The sequence below is a fragment of the Triturus cristatus genome, chromosome 1_1 (genome assembly GCF_964204655.1).
Source record: "Triturus cristatus chromosome 1_1, aTriCri1.1, whole genome shotgun sequence".
Taxonomy (NCBI): Eukaryota; Metazoa; Chordata; class Amphibia; order Caudata; family Salamandridae; genus Triturus; species Triturus cristatus.
The window spans coordinates 206636670-206650092 of record NC_140579.1 but is presented as its reverse complement, the minus strand read 5'-3'; the positions used below and the strand labels follow the sequence as shown (position 1 = coordinate 206650092).

General features: G+C 50.4%; 1 protein-coding gene across 3 annotated transcripts in view; it reads right to left on the bottom strand.

The window, feature by feature from the left end:
• Positions 1 to 13423, bottom strand: part of SLC45A3 (solute carrier family 45 member 3) — a 536434-nt gene that overhangs the window by 498186 nt on the left and 24825 nt on the right. The window contains exon 1 of one of the 3 annotated variants that reach the window (XM_085624129.1): positions 9277 to 9475. The exons of the other annotated variants lie outside the window; for them this stretch is intronic. The gene's annotated coding sequence lies outside the window, so the exon portion shown is untranslated. Of the gene's footprint in view, positions 1 to 9276; positions 9476 to 13423 lie in introns of those variants that run through there. 3 annotated transcript variants of the gene reach the window in all.

Here is a 13423-nt window from a genome sequence, read left to right as displayed (position 1 = left end):
AAACTACTCCTTCTGTAGTAGGGGATCTCTGTGTATAGTCATAATCTAGTGAATAGAATGGCAAGCCCATCCCCACACAACAAAAGCGGTGGAGAACCCACAAGACACTACCACTACAGTGCGAACAAATTTCGCAGCGAAGCCTGCCCAACCTGAGCATCTGCCCTGGCATCCGTGTCCAGACAGTAACGCGCAGCAAAGGTATGGACCGACTTCCAAGTGGCCGCCTTGCAGATTTCCGCAATCGGAACATTACGCAGCAAAGCCGTCGTGGCAGCTTTGCCCCTGGTGGAATGAGCCTTAGGTTTACCCCCTAAGGTCTTATTAGCCTTTTGATAACACAATTGTATGCAGGACACAATCCACCGAGAAATGGACTGCTTAGAGGTCGCAAGACCAGTCCTGACTGAGCCATAATTAACAAACAATTGGTCAGACCTACGAATATCCTTGGTCTTATCCAGATAAAATTTCAACACCCTCCGAACATCCAGGGAATGGAGAGACCTTTCCGCTGGCGAAGAGGGATTCTGAAAGAACGTAGGTAAAGTTATGGTCTGGTTGACATGAAAATCAGAGATAACCTTAGGAAGAAATTTAGGGTGAGTACGCATCACAACCTTAGCAGCATGAAATACAGTATAAGGTTCTTGACAACATAATGCCTGAAGTTCTCTCACCCTGCGGGCCGATGTAATGGCCACTAGGAACGCCGCATTCCAGGATAGGTGCTGCAATGAAGCCTTGTGAATGGGTTCAAAAGGCTCCTTCATCAGTCTGGACAGCACCACATTCAAGTCCCAGGAAGGCGAGGGAAGTCTGACGGGAGGAAACACTTTCTTCAAGCCTTCCAAAAAATCCTTGACCACAGGGATCTGAAAGAAGGAAGTCTGTGAAGGGCATTTCCTGTAAGCAGTCAAAGCAGCCAGATGAACCTTAATGGAATGGAAATTAAGGCCAGACTGCGCCAGATGTAAAAGGTACGGAAGGATGACATCTTCCTTACATGTTGTCGGATCAAAGTTCTTGGACTTACACCAGATACAGAACCTCTTCCACTTGTAAGCATAGGATGTCCTAGTGGAAGGTCGCTTAGACTCCTTCAGAATGTCCATACAATCGTCTGGTAGATTCAGATGGCCATATTGCACTATTTCAGGAGCCATGCCGCCAAACTCAAAGACGAGAGGTTGGGGTGCACCATCCGCCCCCCGAACTTCGTGAGAAGGCCCGGCCTGCACGGCAACCGCATGTGAGGAAGGAGAGACCGGTGAAGAAGGTCCGTGAACCACCACTGCCTGGGCCACTCCGGGGCGATCAGGATCATCCGCGCCCTGGACTGGGACAGCTTGATGAGCACCGCCGGAATCAGGGGAATGGGTGGAAAAGCGTACAGAAAGCTGTTCGACCAATCGATCCATAGCGCATTCCCCAGCGTCCCCCGCTGGTAGTACCTGGATGCGAAGTCTCGGCATTTGCTGTTTTCGGCGGTGGCGAACAGATCTACATCTGGAGTCCCCCACCTTGCGAAGACTTCTCCTAGTACTTCGTCGTTTATGACCCATTCGTGGTTTTCCTGAATCAGCCTGCTCAAGGCGTCCGCCTGAGCATTCTGCACCCCTGGCAGATGCGTGGCCGTAATAGTCAGTCCTCGGGCCAGCAGCCAGCGCCAGATCGCCTGCGCCTCCTGCGACAGAGTGCGCGATCTCGACCCCCCCCTGCTTGTTGAGGTAATACATCGTGGTTGTATTGTCCGTCTGTATCAGCAGCGAGTTGGTCTGGAAGGACGGAAGGAAGGCCTTCAGTGCCAGGAAGACAGATCTGAGTTCCAGGAAATTTATGTGGTACGTCGCTTCCAGAGAAGACCACTTCCCTTGAATCTGCAAGTCCCCGGAATGCGCTCCCCAGCCCTGGAGAGAAGCATCCGTCACTACACTTGTCGTGGGAATGTCCTTGTGGAAGGGAACCCCCTTGAGGAGGTTTTCCGCCGAACACCACCACTTCAGAGACTGAAGAGCATGCAGCGACAGTCGTATCTTGTCGTCCCAAGAGCCTGTCCTCTGATCCCACTGATCCTCCAAGCACTCCTGCAGTGGTCTCATGTGTAGCCGTGCGTGAGGAAGATACAGGAGGCCATCGATCCCAGTAGAGAAGACACCTTCCTCACTGTCGTCGATGGAGCAGTCCTGAGCCTTCCGAAGGAGTGATAACCGTCTCCCCTCCGAAGGAGACACGCTTGCTGACCGCGTATCGATGGAGGCCCCCAGGTACTGTATGCACTGGACCGGAGTCGTGACCGATTTGGACATGTTGACGTGTAACCCCAGCTTGTGTAAGAGAGCGCACGTCCATCGGAAGTGATCTTGTGCTTCCGAGAAGGATGAAGCCTTGATCAGCCAATCGTCCAGATACGGGTAGACAAACACCTTGTTCCTCCGCAGGTGTGCCGCCACCACCGCCATGCACTTCGAGAAGGTCCTGGGAGCAGACTTTAGCCCGAATGGCAGTACTGTGTATTGATAGTGATTGGCGCCGACTTGGAATCGCAGGAAGTTCCTGTGCTTCCTTGCTATGGGCACATGGAAATACGCATCCTGTAGATCTATGGCACAGAGCCAGTCTCCCCGTTGCAGCTGAGGGTAAATCTGGTGCAACGATAGCATGCAAAACTTCTCTCTGCGAATCCATTTGTTTGCCTGTCGCAAATCCAGAATGGGCCTGAACTTGTTCTTGTCCTTCTTGCGAACGAGGAAGAACCGAGAGTACAGACCTCTTCCTCTTTGAGACAGAGGTACTTCTTCTACCGCCTTTTTTCTCAACAAGATGTCTGCCTCCGCCTGGAGCTCTCTCAGCTGGAATCGAGAGCTGACCGGCGGAATCGCTGGAGGCGGGCTGATAAACCGAAGACTGTATCCATTGCAAACAATATTCAGCACCCACTTGTCCCGAGTAATTTTTCTCCACTCTGCCGGAAAAAATTGAATGCTTCCCCCCACTGGAGTGGGTAACGGTTGAGGGGGAAGTAGCCGCTCAGGGCCGAGACCCGGCCGGGCCCTTGGTAGTGGTAGTAGCCTGCTGGCCTCCTCTACCCCTCTGGCGCTTCTGGAAGGGCTTGCGGAACTGCTGCTGTTGTTGCTGCTGCTGTCCCGAAACCTGCCCACGCCCTCTGCCCGAAGACCCGAACCGCCTCTGGAACGGGCGCTTCTTCTTCTCGGCCTTCTCCAACCCGACGGCAGTCAGGGTTTCCGCCTCCGCCTTCATGCGGGCCATCTCATCGTCCGCATGTTTCCCGAACAGGGTTTCCCCCGAGAAGGGCAGGTTGGCCACTCTTTGCTGCGCCTCTGGCTTGAGGGACGTCAGGCGCAGCCACGAATGCCGCCTCTGGTGGACGCCATGACAGTAGGCGTGGGCGGCCAGCAAGGATACATCCGCCGCTGCGCCGATCACCTGATTAGAAACCAGCATGCCTTTGCGCACTGTCTCCAAGAAGTCCTCCTTGTCCCGGGGCAGCAGGTCCGCATACTGCTGCAGGGACTCCCACAGGGCCCGGTCGTAACGGCCCAACAAAGCCCCTGCACTCGCCGCCTTCATGGTGGTGGCGGCGGTCCCACACACCTTCCTGCCCGCAGAGTCCAGCCAGCGGCTCTCCTTGTCAGGCGGGACCGTCGACGAAGTGGCGGTCGCATGTTGCTTCCTCGCCGCCGTCACGATGACCGAATCCGGCTTCGGGTCCACTCTCAAAAAGGTAGGGTCCGACTCCGGGGCCCTATACTTTTTTATGAGCCTGGAGGGGGCGGCCTTCGTCATCGCGGGAGTGAGGAACAGCTCCAACGCGGGTTCCACCAGTCCTGGTACAAGAGGCAGTAGAGGGCGAGACAGATGTTTCTTATGAAGTGTCTCGAATATCACGGACGTCGTGGGTGTGGGAACTGTCACCGTGATACCCAACTTTGCTGCCCCTCTCAACAGCACCTCTTGGAAAGAGACCAAATCGTCCACCGGAGACACCCTAGTCCCCGGCGAGTCCGACAGCGTCGGGGAAATGTCTCTGGTTGAGGAGCACGTGTGCGACCGGGACCTGTGCCTCCTACGGCGTCGTCCTGAGTCCGACGATGACCGTCCACGGCTCCGTGACCTTCTCCTCCTGTGAGAGCGGGAGCGCGACCTCTTCGGCTTCGGCCTGTCCGCCGGTCTAGCCGGTCCCGCCGGGCGGGGTCCCCTGCGGCAGAGTCGGGTACCTCAGAAGGGAAACCGACCGCGGGGGAACCGGCGGCGGTACCACTGGAGTGCATGGCAGCAACCGAGGCGGGGGCGGAGGAGGCAGTGTCCGCGGCTGTGGAGGCGGTGGTGGTGGAGGCGTTGGTGGTGGTGGTGGAGGAGGAGTCGGAGGAGGTGGGAGAGGAGGCGGTGACGGAGGCATCCGAGGAGGCGTATACACCACAGAGTACACCGATTTCGGTGACTCTCTTCCTCGACGTCGACCTTCTCCTCGACGGCGACCTTCGCCTCGACGGCGACCTGCGCCTCGACGGCGATTTCCTCGACCTCGAGCGTCTCGACGTCGATCTCTTCGGCGGCGACGTCGACCGTCTCCTCTTCATCGACGGCGATCTCCCCTCGACGGCGAGCGCCGACGCCGGGTCTGATCGACGCCGACTGCTGGACGGCGCCGAAGACGGCGTCGTCGCCGACGATGCCGATGTAGTCGACGGCGGCCTATTCAGGTCCCTCGACGTCGATCGTCGACGCCGCTTCTCCCCAGAGCCCTGGGGAGACGGCGAACAGACGGTGGTCATCCTCCTCGACGTCGACGCCCTCGACGGGGAGTGGGAGCGCTTACTGGTCTTCCTGCCCCTGGGGAGCCCCCCAGAGGCCTCAGTATGGGCCAAATCAGCCCCTCCAGACCCACCTGGTGCCTTCAGTCTTCTCTCCTCCAGAACTTGATGCCTGATTTTCATTCTGTCCCTCAGGGTCCTGGCAGAGAACGAGTGGCAGATGGTACAGTCTTCAGGCACGTGGGACTGGGGAAGGCAACCTATACACACCTCGTGTGGATCAGTTTTAGCCTTCTTTCTACCACATTCCGGGCACTTGTCGAACAAGCCAGGCATGTTGACAGTACCAGCTACTAAGCACTTGAGAAAGTGACAAAAATTGACAAAATCTCCAAAAAAACACCCTTGAAAAGGGGAGAGCTCAATGCTCCAGGGTCCTGCTAGCAGGAGCCGGAAAAAAGAACTGAAAGTAAATGGGACCTGCTGGGCATTCTGGGATACTGGGGAAAGTTCTGGAAACCTGGAAAGTTTTCTTAAAGGCACAGTATCCTGTTTTAAGCCACATAATGGCAGCCTATGGGGCTTGTCTGTCCACTCCTTCCTCTCTATCATTCCAGAGGCTTTTGCTGGTAGAGGCAGGGTTTTTTCCTATGGGGAGAAAAACTAGACAGGCAGTGCTGTTTGTGGATGTTGGTGGAATTCTAGTTGAAGTACTGGACAGTGTGGCCTGTGGGTATAGGCTGCATTATCTGTCTTTAAATTAAATTCTCTCTTAAAAGGTGTATGCAGGTCTGCATGATTTGTCAACTTTTAGAGATTATTTTGTATTGCTCCGGGGTCCACGCACATGTGCGGGACTATTCACTAGATTATGACTATAACAGAGATACCCCTACTACAGAACCATATTTCAGGAATTCGGGCCAGGGTGGGGGTTGCACATATATCACCCCATAGTGAACGCTAGGCCTTAGATAAAAGGTGCACATGGACTTCCCAATGGACCCCAACCCTGCCATGCAGAACAGTTTTCTACTGAACACAACCCAGACAAAGGACCTTATTCATGACTGGTGGAGCTTGAACAACTCAACTGTAGAGGAGGACACACAGCTCTGCCAATGTACCTCAGTCCTGCCCGGATACTCCACTGTTTGGTCAATGCAGTGTTCTGCTAATCCACCTCAGTTTCTACCACCTGCCGCTAATCCAGTGATGGAATACACACATTAGCTGCTAATACACGAGACCTGTTCCACCCATGCCATTCTACTGCAGTGGCCCACAGATCTCTGTCAATGCACTTCAACCCCGACACACAGCTGTGCAAATGCACCATATTCATGCCCTGCAGCCCCCTCTACTACTCAATTATTGGGACAGATACACAAAGCTCCAAAGATGTTCTTCACCTTGACACGAAACAACTGCTACTATATCATGTGTACCTCAAGCACCAGCTGCGATAATGTACCCTAACTTATTCTGACATCCTTCACCGTACCCCGTTCCAATATTGGGACCGACACATAGATCTTGCCAGTGCGCCTCAAACTTGACTAACAGCAGACATTCAGCTCAGCCTTAAGACTCACAACCTGCACTCCCAATTACAGTGCACACCACTGCAACCCCATTGTTCCAGAGTCTGCAGGGATCGCAGTTTACCTATTATATGGGTGCATCTGTAAGATTAGGTATTTAATGTGGGACGACTCAAAGTACATATGAGATGTAAAATGGGCTGTTATGTGTTGCAATGCAAGCGCTCCACTGCAGGCAGAATGATACAAACACTCAATAGCATTAGGCAGAGAAAAACAGTCCTATGAGCAGAGCCAACCGCCGCTGTGTATATTTAAATAAAACTTTTTAAAAGGTCTTGCAGGCACTGCACTGTTAAAACAGGACTTGCTAGGCTCCTGCATCCAACCTGGCACACCTTGAAAGTTCTAGAACCATGGGAACACATTTAATTGGCATTCTGGCCTGGTTAAACCTTTCCCAGACTACAGCTGGACGAGGAAACTGCACACAAGCCTCCCTGCTACAAGCACAAGAAAATATACAAATTATGCTAAATGAGGAAATGCCCCAACACATACTTTCGCTCAGCAGCGACGGGGCATGATCTGTGAACGAAATCATCAGCAAAAACTATAAATGAGCTTTACTGAGGTCTGCCCGCCACAAATTCCTTGACTTACACCATCTTGTGTTTTTGCGGAGCAAACTCTCAACGTTGGTCACTTTTTGCTCTTAAGCGGGGGAAAGGGAAAAAAAAAACCACAAAAAAACGAGTATGCAGGAAAATTATTTGTATCCCTGTCTGAAAAGCAATATAAAAATTTGTACATTACATAAATATAATATTTAACTTCGATTTCCAAATTATTCTATCAAAGACTTTGTTGGAAAGGTTTACGAAAATACACAATACTTGGAAAACATTATTTCAGGGAAAATATATATAACTATTCCCCTTTAAAATAGAAAATGATAGCAGACTACATTTTTATCCTGTCCAAAAAGGCACACTGAACCTTTTGGTTGAAAATCTGTAGAAGTGTATATTAAACAAAAGGGATTAACAGCACTGTTCCTCCCTCCCCAGTTTAAAATGTTGTACACACAACAAAAAAAGGCATCTGAATGAAGAATGGGTATAACATGGTGAAATGGCTTTTCAAAGCACAAGTTACTTACTTGTGTAACAAGACATTAGTTAGTGCTAGATTCCTTACCTTAGAATAATCCCCAGGCGTCAGAATGGATCCGGAAAGTTTGTCAGCAGTACCCCTGCGCGTCGGTAGGCGTCGTCATACGGCTCCGCGTTCGTCGTCGGAGCTACTTAAGCGTGCTGACGTCAGTTCTGTACACAACTTTTCCGCACCAGGAGCGCAGAGCCATGCCAGAGACAGAGTACTGGTGCAATAGAACTAGGGCCCTGAAAGGGATGACCTGAACCCTAGAGAACAGTTCGCAGAACGGGGAGGATGGGCGGGTGGTAAGGAATCGATCACTAACTAATGTCTCTTACAGATATATCGTTACACAAGTAACTTGTGCATCTGAAAGAGGCAAGTTAGTGATAGATTACTTACCTTAGAATACATACCCAAGCAATACCAACCCCGGTGGTGGGTCTGCGAAGTGAGATTACACCAGAAAGTCACGGAGAACTGAACAGCCAAAGAAGCCATCTCTCCGGACCTGACTATCACTGCAATAGTGCTTAGTGAAAGTATGCAACGAGGCCCAAGTGGCTGCCTGACAGATGTCTTGCAGGGGGACACCGCGCCCCAATGCTGTAGTAGCGCCGTCGCCCTGGTAGAATGGGCGCGTGTTGTACTTGCTGCTCAGCCAGTGTGAGTGTGGTGTGGAATGTTCGGATGGATGATGCTGTGGAATGTTGGGTGAGTGAGGTCGGCAGTTGGAGGATGGGCTGAGCAGCAGGAAGGCTGCTCCTGGTGGGGCTCTCTGTAACTTTATCTTGAACCTTCTATCTTAATAAATACTATCCTAAGTAACCCTGGAACCGGATCTTCGTTTTGATTACAACATTTTGGCGACGATTTCCTGGGATAGAATCTGCGTGTGCCACTTGTCTGACGAATTTAATGAAAAGAACCTGTGTGCAACTTGGAAGAAAAGGTATTTTGTAGAAAATAATAACTGGTAACAGAAGATTACGAATAAAAATAAGTAACTCAGTAAGAAAAGTGTAACGTGAACAGCAAGCTGGCAGCCCAGAGGCCCACCAGTGACCACAAGACCGGTCCGCCCCAAACCCGGGCGTGCCAGTTCCTGCTGCTGCAACTTTGGGAAAGGGGAGTTCGCCAGACAAGCAACAAGAGCTTTTCCCCTAGTCAGAGCTTTTGCCCTAGTCCGTGTCTTGAACGGCGTCGAGGAGTAAGAGTTCCCTCAACATGTGTGGGGAAGAGCGCCTGGAGAGCTTCAACTCGAAAGAGGTGTCCGTGTGGAGAGGAGGAACAAGTCCCCAGGGCTCCGTGTGGAAGTGTTACTGGGGCTCGCCTCACGGACTCGGAGCTCGAGTGTCCCCTGTGTCTGAGTCAAGCGAAGCAACAGTCCCTCACTCCGTGTGGAGAACAGACAGCATTGTTGAAGGAGGCTCCCTCTGTCTTTGAGGGTAAGTGCTTTTGAGTTTCTGCCACTTGAAGAGTGTGCCTGTCGTGAGGAGCGTCAAGCCCCACAGCCCCGTCTGGATCTACATGTGCATCTAGTGGGAAATGTCCCCGCTGTCCCAGTTTGGTGGAGAGAGGGAAGGATGAGCATCGGGCTAGGGGCTTGTCGTGTTATGGAGGTGTGCCTTGGCTCAAGGGCTCCAGTGTTCGTGCCATGAGGAGCAACTCGTGTGAGCAGTCCCTGGAGTGAATGTCATGGGCTACTTTTGGAGGTGGAGTGAGTCTTCTGCTCCTGACTGGACCTTTCATTCGTGTGCCTCACGTTTTTGACATTTCAGCTGTTAACTGTCACTTACTTGTAACGGACTCTTAACGTTCGTTGATGATGGCGCGAGCCTGGTCTTCCCCCTCGCGCAGCGTCCAGCTGCTTCCTTGTTCTGCATGGACGTGCTGGGAGCCACCCGGCTCTCCTTCGTGCCGCCATTTTGCGATTTTGGTGTTTTGCTCACTTTCCATCCTGCAACCACAAGTCTTTCTTCTTTGCCTTCTGGGTCGCATTTGGGATGTGTAGCGGAGCCTCTTCACCAGCTGCGTTTTTCCGATGCTCAGTTTTTCTCGGATTTTGAATTTCGTGTTGCTGGCTCGGAGTAAAGATTAATTCAACAATGCCATCTAGTGGCGGATTGGCGCGACTGCTCCTGAACAAGGAAAAGAAAGGCTCACTCGTTGGTGTCTTGGTGAACATTGCCCGACCTGCAGATAGGTGACCGTGATAAAGGGCATGACACCAAGGTGGCTCCAAGGAAGAAAGAAAGAAAAAAAAAAAGAAAAAAAAAAAAAAGGGGGTGTAAATAGTATTCCCCATCCATCAAGGGAGGCCTGAAGTGGTTACAATGGAAAAGTTGCTGAGGGCCATCGTGTGCAGAAGCTGGCGAGGTGTTCCTGTTGTCACGACATTCGAGACTTTAGACACTCTCGGTCCTGTTGTCTTTCGTTTTGGAAGACAAGTTTAAAAAAAAAAAAATCTTATGGCATTGTAGTCAATTTATTGCTACGGTCTGTCATTTGTTTGTTACCTTTATGGGCAGCCTACCACTATTTTTGGTGGTTGTGGGTGTCATTTATGTGTTACCTTTGTGGGCTATGTTTGTAATTGATCCCTTGTAGTTATTTTGGGAGTGTGTCTCACTGTTCGGGGTGTGTATGTGAGAAGGCTCTGTAGCCTCTCTAGCCTCCCACTATTTTTGTGGTTGTGGGGGACACTGGTGTGTCACCTTTGTGGGCAATGTTTTGTTGTTGACCCCTCGTGGTTGTTGTGGGAGTGTGTGGATCTCACTGTGTGTATGTGAGAAGGCTCTATGTTGCGGAGCCTCTCTGGCCTACCACTATTTGTGGTTGTGGGGCTGGCTTGTGATTTTCTCCCTTATGGGCCTTGGTTGGAGTCGATGAGGAGTCACTCGTGTCCACCACTTTTGTATGGTTGGTCGGTGAAGTTCTCTTCACCTGTAACTTTGCGTTTTCGCTGAGCATTTTCTGTGTTCTTGTCCTCCCTTTCCACCCTACCTTTAGCTCGGGCGTTTTTGGCCTGGTTGAGTTAGTGTGTCCTGTGGTGGGCTTTCTTCTGCACCGTTGTGGTTTTTTCCCCCTGGTGTCCATGTTCATTTTTGGCCTGGCCAGCTGATGTGTGTGTCTCAGGGGTAGGTTGGATGTGCGTGGTGTAGCGGTTTCTTTTGGTTTTGTGCGGTATGGTGGGAGCTGTGTGGAAAGGGAGTGGATGTGTGTCAAGGTTGTCTTTCTGCCTAAAGATGGTGATTCATCTTTGTATGTACCTGGGTGGAAGATTTCACTTCCCTTCTCCCACGGACTGAGAAGCCCCTTTGTCCGTGCACATTGTGGAGCATTTAGTAGAAAGAGAAATACGGCTGGGAAGCGGTGTCCAGACAGCCAGGGCGAAGATGTGTCACTTGGAGGTGCTTCAAGTGAGCCTGTAGTGTTTTTACCTGACGTTTTTCATTGTGTGTGGACTTGTAATTTCGACTTGGGTGTGCTGCTTGTATTTTGCACCCCAGTGTCCGTGACAGTTTCAAATTAAGGCAGTCCCTGGATCCCGTGACTTCCCTCCCGTTTTTTGGGTTTCCTGATGCCGACGAAATTGTGGTGTGCTTGTGCTTCTGAAGTAATTGTGTCTACCGTGGAGTCTCATCTCTGAGAAATTTGAAGTCAAACTGTTGCTTACCTCCAACGGTTATTCCGCGACAGTTTGTCTTGCGCTAGCCGCTGCTTCAATCTCGCGCAGCACCCTGCTGCTTCCATTCTTTGGTGCTTGGACGTGCCTTTAGCCACCCGGTCCATTGTCATAAAACGTGCCGCCATTATTGACATCTTGGAACTTTAACGCAGAGGAAGGTCGTCGTCTGTGTTCCCTGATGGTGAGCAGAATGACGGGTCATCAGATGTTTAACGTCCCGGTGGGCCTTTCAATGATACTTTGCAGGTTTCTTACAGTTTGTTCTGCCCGCGCTGTCATCGCCTTGAAGAAACTCATTTTTTATGTTAAAAACAAGGATGTCGGAATAACTTTGAAGGGAAATCTACCTATGCTGACATGGAAATTGAGAAACTTATGTTTCCTGATGAAAAATGTTTTTAAGTTTGGGAAATGTGATTTAAAAAAAAAAAAAAAAAAAAAAAAAAAACGACGAGACTCTACACTATTTGTGGTTTCCCAGTGAGCATATTTGCAAAGTCTATAGTCATGAAGTTTTTCACAATAATTTAATTGTGTGTGAGTGGCCTGTCTTTTTGTTATACAGCTGTGTGTAGATGTGGGACTATTTATCTACAGTTTATTGCAGTACCTCACCTGTTTGTGGGTATGGTCCGTTGGTCAATCTGTGGGTGGTGTGTTTGTGTGACTTTGTGTTTAAGTCACTCTGAGTTAACACCTTTGAATGTGTTGGCGGGTTGATTTTTTTCCTGTGAAGTCACTCTGGGTCACCCCTTTTGTCATTGTTGAGAGTTGTGTCTCTCTGTTGGGGGCGCGTGAGGGCTCTTTGGTTTGAGCTCCTCTAGCCTACCACATGTTTGATGGTTGTAGGTTAACATGTTATGGTCACCTTTGTGGGCTGTGTTTTTGGTGTGAACCCCTTGCTGTTGTCGTGGAAGTCTGCATACTTCTCTCTGTTGGGGGCGGAGGGGGGGGGGGGGTGAGAAGGCTCCTAGGTTTTGAGGGGTTTTTTTTGCCTACCACTAGATTTGGTGGTTGTGGGTGACACTTAATCGTCACCTTTGTGGGCTGCACATTTTGGGTGAACCCCTTGCCATTGTCGTGGGAATCTAGGTCTTCTCACTGTTGGGGTTGTGTTTGTGAGAAGGCTCCTGGGTTTTGAGCTTCCCTTGCCTACCACTGCTTTTGTGGTTGTGGGTGGACATATTTTGTCACCTTTGTGGGCATGGTGTTTGAAATGACTTGTTGTAGTCACTCGTGTCTACCACCTTTGTGTGGTTGGTAGGTGAACTTTTCCGTCGCATCGAGCTTTGACTTTTTTTTTTTATTTTTTTATTTTATTAGGTCTGTCGTATGCCTGTTCCCCTTTCATTAATAACATGTCTGATTGGAGTTCCTCCTTCTTAGTTTGGACATGTGTTTGTTGTGGCGTGTTCACTATGCACCGTTGTGGTTTGGTCCCCTTTGTGTTCACGTCATTTCGGCCTGGCCAGCTGGAATGTTTGCGTGGTGCAGTCTGCGGATTTGTATGTTTGTGTAGAAAGGGAGTGGGTATGTGAAGGAGTTTGCCTTTCTGTATCTAGTTTCATCTTTGTATGTACGTGGGTGGGCATTGTTTTTATCTATTGCTTTGCCTTTTGTTGACATTCATGCATATTGCCATTTTTCTCCTGTGCTTTCCTGCATTTTTGGATGTTAACTTGCAAGCCCATAGTACTGTGTTTTCCTTTCTTTTCATCCTTTCTGGTTTGCCCTCAACCATTATCAGGCCTATGCAATGGTACCTTAGATGTTATGTGTATGTTATTATCTCTTTGATGTGCTCTTCACTTGTATCTTTGCATTGTATTTTTGTTTAATATGAGGAAGGGAGAAGTGTTATACTTGCTGCTCAGCCAGTGTGAGTGCGGTGTGGAATGTTGGGATGGATGATGCTGTGGAATGTTGGGTGAGTGAGGTCGGCAGTTGGAGGATGGGCTGAGCAGCAGCAAGGCTGCTACTGGTGGGGCTCTCTCTGTAACTTTATCTTGAACCTTCTATTTCAATAAATACTATCCTAAGTTACCCTGGAACCAGATCTTAGTTTTGATTACAACAGCGCGCAGCCCAACCGGAGGTTCCTTTTTAGCCAGAGAGTAACAGGCTTTAATGCACAAGACAACCCATCGGGAGATAGTTCGCTTGTGCACAGCCGGCCTTTCTTGGCACCCACGTAGCCAACAAAGAGCAGGTCATCCACCCGGAACTGTTGTGTGCGGTTGAGATAGAACGAAAGC